The sequence below is a fragment of the Amblyomma mixtum genome, chromosome 5 (assembly GCF_055824585.1).
Source record: "Amblyomma mixtum isolate Tamu chromosome 5, ASM5582458v1, whole genome shotgun sequence".
NCBI classification, from domain to species: domain Eukaryota; kingdom Metazoa; phylum Arthropoda; class Arachnida; order Ixodida; family Ixodidae; genus Amblyomma; species Amblyomma mixtum.
The window spans coordinates 91676957-91687069 of NC_143016.1; the positions used below are offsets into that span (position 1 = coordinate 91676957).

General features: G+C 43.7%; 1 pseudogene; it reads right to left on the reverse strand.

Annotated features, from left to right (window-relative positions):
* Positions 1 to 203: 203 nt before the first annotated feature.
* On the reverse strand, positions 204 to 7761 carry LOC149343025 (uncharacterized; annotated as a pseudogene).
* Between the last annotated feature and the right edge of the window lie 2352 nt (positions 7762 to 10113).

Below are 10113 nucleotides of genomic sequence, written 5' to 3' on the forward strand. Positions count from 1 at the left end.
CATATTCACAGTCTGTGTGCTTCCCTTATGTAAAAAAGGGGGATGGTCTATCATTTTTGTTTTTAATCTACCCGAATAACTTGACGACCATGTGTCGGACAGTGACCTTTATTTGCAATCACTGTGGGAAACCGCATTATCGGAAATGTCAACCGAATCCCATTTTTTGGTGTCTCGTAACATAGCAATAGTGCAACAATTTTCTACATATCGCCGCAGCTTTCCTCGTCGTAAGCCAACACTTCGTACTCGAAGATTTCCCTGAACTTGTCGGTGCACAGTTGTGGGACTTGGTGCAGGACTTCCTAAGACACCCACAACATGCACTCTGCTGTGAAAGAATAGAATATTTTTGAATCCTACTGACAGAGAATATTCAAGGTGCAAAGAATAACACTTCTGATATCGTCATTGTGCGTCCCAGTTCTGTGGCTTTACCTTCGACTCTTTTTAAACCATCATTTGAGTCATTGTAACATAATCACCAACCAGATGATGCCTCGCTAAAGGGCGCATAAACAATATTACTGTTTTCTATATTACTCTGAACCTTCAATTAAGTTTTAGTAGGGCGCATGTAAAACTGCTGTATAAATTCGTCATGCATATTCACTAAGCGGCGACCCAAATTGTGATAACTGTATAATTGATGCACGTATGAAGCGCCTGGAAACGCTCACGGCAGCACAGAATAGCGTCATCTAGGCGCCGTAGAATTCCAATATGTCTGCTTACGTTCGGTCTCCTTGTACTGAACATTCAGCACGATGCAGTCTTTGTAATCCGTATCGATATACTCCACCGTCCACCAGTGGCCGTCAGCTGCAGGGAATTATCAAAGCGACTCGGCCTAATGCATTCCTTAACTACAGGCAAATTGTCGGTCTGTATTTCTAGCTGCTTAAACGGCCGGATGACATTGCGCATTGCAACACAGTGTACAGTGTCTTATAATAACGCACATCGAACTTTAGAGAATAACACAGCTATTCGTCCCAAGACATGTAAGATGTGTCACATCGAAAATATTGCGCCAGCTCCAAGAGTATTCTACTTCAAAACAGTGCCCTATTTGAAAGGCTGCTGTACTTAAATGTGATAATTGATATAAAGAGCAGCCTGAACTTGTACGAAGCCCACAATTTATTGAACATCGTCCATAAAATTAGAAATGATGAAATGCAGGGATAAAATGCGGGCTCTAATTAAATGTGAATGCATCAAAATTAATGCTTACTGTTGTCTAAAAGGTAGTCAGCCTTTCCCGGAGTCGCTCCAGGCTTCAAATGGTAATATTGGTCCTGAAATTACACTAGATATGTAAAAAAATGCAACTGCCAAGACAGCGCTTCGCGATATACAGGGTGTTTCACCTAAGATTTTCTGCAATTTTTAAAAATAAGCTATTTGAATTAGATGCGCCCTTTTTCTGGCATAGCATTGTCAGTGGTGTAGTACATCATAATTCAACTAAGACGTGCTAACTAGCAGGCTTGTTAACCAATATTTAATAGTTAACTTTTAAACTATTACCGTTGGGCTCCTTAATTATTGAGAGGCATGCAGCCCAACGTAAGTAATGTCCATATCCGTTTTTAGAATTTCGAGAACGCGATTATCCTCGGCGCTGTGGCCCAACAAATTTCGCCTACATCGCGCCAAAATACATGCGGTTTGAGAAGCTTGCAGGCAAAGCAACCTCTCCTGTGAACCTAACTCGTCGAAATAAGCAAAATTTGTTGGGCCACAGCGCCGCGTTCTCGAAATTCTAAAAATGGATATGGACACTACTTACGGTGGGCTACATGCCTCTTAATAATTAAGGAGCCCAACGGTAATAGTTTAAAAGTTAACTATTAAATATTGGTTAACAAGCCTGCTAGTTAGCACGTCTTAGCTGCATTATGATGTACTACACCACTGACAATGCTATGCCAGAAAAAGCGCGCATTTAATTCAAATAGCTTATTTTTAAAAATTGCAGAAAGTCTTAGGTGAAACACCCTGTATAATTTCGCGTATACTTTTACAAGCAGTAACTGTAAAAATTAGGAACTAGAATATTATATGATGTTTATGGGTAGATCACTTTCTTATTCTACAGCCGCCGAAGACAAGAATCGTAAGAGAGCCCGCTTAGCGCCCCCCCGTCTACGCGGAAAAGTATAGGGCAGAATGAAAGCAGAATCCTGAGATAAGGCCCACCGCCGTTTGGTGCGGCGACCTGCCACACTGCAAGAAACTGCGATATGAATATGAAGTAAAGCACTCGCTAACTTTATCTAGAGTTTGATTGTTTTCCTACTATTCCAACGCCGCATAAGTAATTCCTTCCAACTATTATTGCGAGAAGATAATTGTTCGGCAGTTACAGCTGTTCTATGGCAGGGAAGCTGTATTCGGGTAGCACAACTATCGAGAAGATTTTATGCGCAGCATATTGAAGCGAAGCGTTCTTGTGCTTGTTTTTTGCTTCTTGGTTAAGTTCATTGTTTGACGGCGGTGACGCGCTGCCTCTTCAGTTTGTTTGCTACGCGAGACGCAACCGAAGCTGTACCGACCAATCATGAAAAAAGTACACTAATTTCAGTGTTTCACGTCCGAACGCGTACGCATACCGCATTGGAGGGCTCCTGATTAATAATGTGCACCTGAAATTGTAATACGTGCGCTGACATCGCGGACCACATGGATGTATCTGTATTTCGCTTCCATTGAAATACAGCCTTCGCGGCCAGGTGCGAAGCAGCAATCTTACGATTAGTAATTGTGATCAAAATTTCCACGACGTCCGAGATGATTGGTTGTGCTTCAGGCGCTTTGTCTAGCTGACAACGTCAGGCTTTCTTCTGTATGAAGGTTTTCGTTTCTCCGATGTATGAGGCCGAGCCCCGACCTCACGCGCAGGTGAAACGAAAAATTCTTAATATGAGAATCGAGCTACTCAAACATAAAAACAACGCTACTGCCAAGCAGTGCGAGCGCTCCAACCACAAAATCGCTTCCGAGGAAGTGAGTGCTCTCAGTAGAACGCAATCCGTTCAAGAGGCGCCACGTTGAGTCGTTTCACCTTCGGCTTACAAAGGCGATGGTAAACAGGACTGCGGAAACACTCCCCTCTGCGTACGTTAATGGCCTTCGCCACGCGATAACAAATGGAATGTGAAGGCCGCTCCCTGCTGCAGCCTACTCGAGTCTCAGGCACCCATGACGAAGCAACAGAGATGATCTTGAGACTTTAGAATAGGGTTACTGTATAGGTTATGGGCATAGGAGAATAGCTGGGAAGCGCCCAGGCGCAGGACAATAACGCACCTCCCTCCGGTTGTAGTAATGCACCTCTACATTGGCGCCCCGCTATTCCCCTACGCTCCTAACCGATAGCGTTACCCTATCCTAAATGTCCCTAATAAATTATTGGTTGGTGTATCTCTCAGTTTTTATTCCAAACCCAACGAGGCGGTCTTTAGTCGAAGTTGTCGAAGTTACTCTTAGAAAAAAGGGCCGAATAGGGGGTGAGAGGTTAGTCTTTTTGGGGACTAACTGACCTGCCACTGGCAATCGTCCTTTTCGGGACTAACTGCAAAGGGTGTAAACTGTTGGTCCCCTTCCAAAGGGTGCAACCGTTAGTCCTCGGGAGCAGACATTTAATGAAAAAATGCAAACGACGCGTGATTTCCAGCCTAATTTATAGCAGGATAGTTTCCGACAGAACTTCACACATATAACAACGATAAAGGAAACAGAAATAAACATACATGAAAACACCAGGATTCGAACCGACAACCTTTGGATTATGAGCCGAGCGCGGATATGACTACGCCACCACAGAGGACAGTCCACGGTAGAAAATAAAAGCCTTGTATGCGAAACACACACACGGTCTGTCTGTACCGCTCAAATTGTTATCACAGTGTGGTGGTTTTGGTGTCATATGCTTTTGAAAAAACCTGCGGTAAGCTTTAATGCGCACGCACAACGGTCTAAATCACGTTTTGGCCAAAAAAGAAGTGCTGAACTGTGTATACATTACGGCCGGTACTTCACAACCACAACAGTGGTTTTCTTTTTGTTTCTTTTTTTTGCGTATAAGGTGGTCTTCTTCCTTGCAATTGGCAGCTGCACATTACAGCCTGTTGAAAACAAAGGTAGAAGGCGATGGTTCACTTCGTTTTTTTGTTACCGGCGGAGAGCGGTGACAGGGAATTGACTGCTAAGTGTCGCCGATACTTACACAGCATCACATAAGCTCGTAAACAACGGCAGCGGTATGAAACTACGTGTACTTGCTCAACCGTAACTTTTACAACTCACATTTGACACGTATTGAAGTTCGTAGTAATTGTTTATGCACTTGCACAGCTGCCAGCCGTTTCGGTGGCACGAAGCCTATTTCTCACGGAAAAGGGTATCCGCCTCGTCACAGGCAGCGGCAGTGCCCTCACTGGCCTTAGACGACATCCATGCGCTTCAAAAATCGAGTACTATTGCAGTCAGGGTCTTCTCGCGCAATTTTCGCGTGCTGCTGTGCTGCGATTCGCCTCCCGTTAGTCTCTTTCTCGGCAGTTAGTCCGTTGAGTTTGCGCACGGCGCGCATTTTTGGCAAGGAGTGTGTCGTGTGCAAATTTAGGGACTAAAGAGCCCTTTTTAGGACTAAAGTTGTCTTTACTCCCCCCTGGGCCGGTTTTTTTCTGAGAGTGTATCATTTAATTTGGTGGATTCATGTGTTAAAATGCCAATGTAGCTTCAGGTAATGAGTGAAATATCCGATACTTTCGTAAATTCAAGATAAATCAAGTTCGACGGGAAGGCGACGCTCCCGTAAAAGGACGTTGAAACGTAATGAGAGTTACATGTATGACAAGCTACTTGTATCAAGTTGTACCGACGCAGAATATCATGCAATGGAAATGAAGAGAGTGAATGAAGTTCTTTACAAAAAAGGCAGAAAGATTGCACCGGGATTTCCAGCCATTTTCTGAGAAAAAGTGAAAATTTTATGCCAAAATTACGGTGGGAATTGGTTCACTCTTGCTCATTCTGAAGAGAAGCAGCAGTACCTGACCTCTCCTTTTATATTAAACTCTCTATTACCCTTTATATATTTGAATATTTTATCGTAACAAATGCACTGGTCTAATATTGTTCTAATATATATCACCTCCACTTAGCTACAAAGAACGAAGAAAGTTACCGCGATGCTGAGTCATTGTAAACAGGACGGGCTTAAACCAGCCAGGCAAAACGAACACTGGCACGAGCTCGAGCCACAAGACCCGGCCGTCCAGCCTCGCTCGAAGGCGCAAACAAGTGGTCTTGGCCTAGGTACTTCCGGTGCCTAATGCATACAACAGGCGGGCGAGATATCCTTGCACCAAAACTGTGCCTCAAATGCTCTTCGCGGCTTTAATTTTTAAGCAAGGGTGCAATAACAAATGTCCTTTCAAAGCTTCTCATCATGACCTAATGATTTTCACAACAATATTTTTTTTTTACCAATGGCTTGTAATTGTGTGGACGTAAGAACACCGCCCTGCTTCACTCACCCTGGTTGTCCATTCTGTCCTTTCAGCAACCACACGTAAGTGGCTTTCTGGGAGTCCTCGTCGAATTCTCTCCGAATGCCTTTTACGCAGTCCAGATCCCCATCCAGATCTTCGTCAAAAATAGCGAATGCCGAAGTAAACACATCAAATAGCTGCGACAAAAACCAAAGCCATTCGGCAGAAGTGTTCGCATAAAAGCTGTAAGAAATGCTGTGAGATATCTTTAACTGTGTTTTTATAAGTGAAGGAAAATTAACTGCAGAAAAAAAAAGATTAATGGTTTACTGTACGCTCCGAGCATCACTAATAGATCTGGCATGTCGATGTGTCCGAAGCAGTGCGGTTTCTTTTTAAATTTTGATTAGTTCTGATGATTGATTCACGGCCCTGCTTCGCAAGCTGATGTCATTCCCATTACTCGAGTGAAGCACAGCTAATCGCCTCAATTCAAGTAACAATTTTCTGCTCTCGATGACAATATGTTTAGGTACTGCAAGTTTCACTTTTTGGAGCCAAGTTGATTTATTCAAAACTCGGCACAGCCTCACGTTTCTCTGCCGTCAGTAACCTTCTCCGACGGTTAGGACTCACGCAAGTTGCCGCGGTGCAGTAGATAAAACGCAGGGTCCCAAAAGTAAAAACAAAAGAGAAACGACAGTTCATTGCGAAACCAGGATGAAAAATTACAAAGTAGAATGGCTCGAATTAAACGACAGCCATATTTACGCTTCATTGCTTTGCAAAGGTGTGGCTCAGTCTCTGGTTTCGCACATGACTGTTTGATGCTACAGGGAAAAGGAGAAGGAATTAACTTGATCACATAGATCTAGTGGGGCCCTAGTGGATTAAAGGAGTACAGGCTCAAAACTTTTCCTTGGGAGTTTTCTTCTCTGAAATGATGTGTTAGAGGGTTAGTATACACGGATCACTCCGTGGTATGCGCCTACGACAGCTCAATAATTTGAAACTAAATCTCCTTTTGTTGCTGTTTGCGTTTGTTTTTCATCAATCGAGCGACACGTTTACATATTTGCAATGCCGCGATTGTAGTATCTCACGTCCTCTTGTACATATAGTTTGAATGTCTGCGATTTCTTTTGTGAATATTTGGCATTTGGACCTTTCACTAGCAGAGCTGGCTATAGGTCCAATCAAGTTCTGATGTATTGGTTTCACGAAATAAAATGATCATGATGATAATGATGTCATCGACTTTTAGTTAATGTTTAGGTCACGTGAAGAATGAAAAAAAAACAGGGATTTAAATGCTGATACGGCTTTTGTTGTCATTCTAGCTATTGAAGCGGGCTGGCCTAGGTTTTGTAGTAATTAAAAGTCTGGATCGGAGACTATATTTCACTTCTTTTGCGGGTCATATGAACTAAACACCGACTACACGTTACAACCATCGTTCGGTTGATGAAACCGAGCTGAAAAAAACACCGTGAACAAATTCCATCATAGTTTCTTGAGTGATCGGAGCTGAATACGACACGGTGAACCATGCATTTTAGTGGCTAACACGTCGTTTGAAAGAAGAGATTATGCTAGTAAAGTAGTGTCTACCGTCCTTTAGTGTGCTACCGTGAGCTCGACGACATGCAGCCTGCAGTCGGGCTCCTGCTTTTATGTCCTGGTCAGATAAAGCACGGTTACATAATCGAATCGAACATAACTTAAGCGTCGTGAAAATTTCTACTGCCACAATACCGTGCGTGCAGCGCCGCCCCATTTGAGCGGAGATGACCCAGATTAGGAACTATATCATTTTGTCGTTTTTTTTTTCATTTCTTTTTGTGCTAAACGCAGCAGGGACATGAAGCGACAACGCCTTCTATAATGCTACACTTAGCGCGCATTTCAGGACGGAGAAATCATTTCTCCTTTGGATCTGACTGAACAGAATTCAGTGTTCATAAGGAAACCAAATACTCCCGTCATTAAGTGGTACTGTCATTCATGCATGCGTTTTAAGCAATTTTCTTTACAAAAGAAAGCAAGTTTTACTGAGTCCAGAATGGGTGCACTATAATACACTACTGGCAGTTTAGTGTAGATAGCGCGTTCCGTCTCACATGTAGAACAGACCTATACTTGCCTTCATGGCGTCTGCAGCATCATGCTGCAATCCGTGCTTCGCTTTTCCCCAAGAAAAAAGGACAGACAGTGCTAGAATATACAGGCTTACCAGTACTGATGGAAAAGAGAAATTCATCATGTACAGCATAGAATAGCTCCCTGGCCTGTACAGCGTATTTTTGGCTCTTTTATATTAAAAACTAACCTTCATGCGACATTAAAAATCTGTCATAACAAAGTGACACTTGAAGTTTCACTTGTTTGTGTCAGAGGGTGCATATTGTTTTGCGTCTGGTCTCTGTATTAAAATAGATTTCTGACGTGTGGTTGTCAGCCTTTTAGAACGAGAGCCCTTGCTGGGTCTCGCTCTGCGAAACGTGCACATTTCAAGTATGAACTTTTTTAGTCCTACATTGGCCGTTTCAAATTTCTCGTGCAACAGATCTATTTGCCACGTGCACCTATGTCACCAGGCAGGACACTTTAACCGGCCAAAAGTGTTCCTGTGGTGTTAAGTCTGTAATTGGCGAATTTTTTTTCTAGTAGTACGTAGTGGCGCTTTGTGGACGTTAATGAATGTTTACTCTACTACTTGATATCTATCGAAGAGGCAATCGTTTGGCGTTGTACCAAGGTGCGATTTTTTGACCCGTCGGCTGATAATCAAGGCTAACCTCTTTAGACCTTCCTGAGTTGGGACACATGTAGCACCTGAGCTCGTAACACTGGCTGCGCCTCAAACGCTATGTAGCAATTAGTGCTTATATTTACTGAATTACTTTGCTCTGGATGTTTAAAGTTATGGATGGATTGGGAGGAACGTGGATATTAGCTCTATTACAGGCAGCCGTACCTTAGAGTCAATTAAAACAGGAGCACAGAAGCAAATATATTTGTGGCGACCGATTCGATTTTGATTGACAAACAATGAAAAGAAAATGAGCCTCTCAATTATTTCCCGTTGCTGAATTAAAATCTCCTTCTAGTCTTTTAATTCGCGTTCTCTTGCACATTTTAAAGTTAATGCATATTTTGGGGTCTTTTGAGGGCCGCGAATAGAATAATGGTGCTGTGCAATTTTGCAACATTAGACACTTGTGCCAAACTTTTTTCACTTTCAGATGGAAATTCTGAACTATAAGCGCCTCCTAATGAATACCGCGGTTCATTCGAGTAGACTGAAGAACAGCATGGACGACGCTTAACCTGCCCTTAAGAGTGCAATGCGACATTAATAGCACCCCCTCCCGAGCAGTACATTTTCTATTTTATATTTATAGATAGCCGGGGGTCTTAATACCACTATTGGCGTCTTGGTGGTCCATTTCGATGGTGGCGAAATTCTAGAGGGCCGTGTACTGCGCTTTGCCACAGCATGTTAAAGAACCCCAGGTGGACGAAATAGCCGATCAGGCGTGCCATGGTGAGCAGGTGGAAACTGCGTTGAATTTGTTCGAATTAATTTAATGGATATATGCTGTGGTAGACACGTTGCCAACAGCCCAGGAGCAGTTTCCGCTTGCTTTTAGAACGAAAGCTCTACTACGCGATGAGCTATTTTTGTTTGAGACTGTTTGTCGATGTGACCTTGAAAGCCTAGCAAGGTCAAACTAGGACCTAGTCATTGTGCCATAGCCATGATATACTAAGTATGGCATGGGGGTATATCTAATGACCAACTAGCATGACCAGTGAACAGCGGTCATGTGACCTTTGTCCTTTACCTTCAACCTTTGATTTTTGACCTTGCCCTTTATAGCTGAGATTCGAACCGTCTGATGTGACGCCATGCGATGACGTTGCAAAGTCGTTACACCATTGTTCGCTATAACCACCCACTGACTTTGCTTTCGTTCGTCTACTAGGTTTAGCCGGGTTGAACCTCACTCAATTTTTCGCAAAACGAACAGACTGAAGGACTCCAGCTTTTCTCATCAAAGGGACCGCTAATGTTCTCGCATTAATCAGCGCCAAAATCCTGCAGGGTGCCAATGCACTCTTTATACGCCATCGGTAAGGTTGTAACGGATGACCATGTGTCCAAAATTTTAGAGCGCAGTTCTTAGGCGCCCTTTTGTGGATTTCGCACCGTAGTCGTCGTCGTCGGCATTGTCGACTTTAAGATCGGCGAGCATGGACCTGGGAGGAATTCCTAGCAGACATGAGTCATCATGAAGTAAGATGCGGCGAATAGTGGCAGCGGCGGCAGCAGGGGTGCAAGCAGCGGCGGCGTCAAGTGGCCAAGTCTGCCTTCAGGTGCCCGGACGGAGTGATGCTGTGAAAGGCGAAGCTGTTGATGTTTATTAAAATATGGATGCCACCTCAACAGAAGTCCTGCATGCGTTTCCCACATCAGGCGGAGGAGTACACGGTCGTTCATTCACCTGCTGGGAAGGGGCGTGCAATTCGTTTCCCACGGAGCCACCGAACTTTCCACAGTGGTGAAGTCGACACGACAGCGTTCGACGGCGTGTCTTCTCCTCTTTCC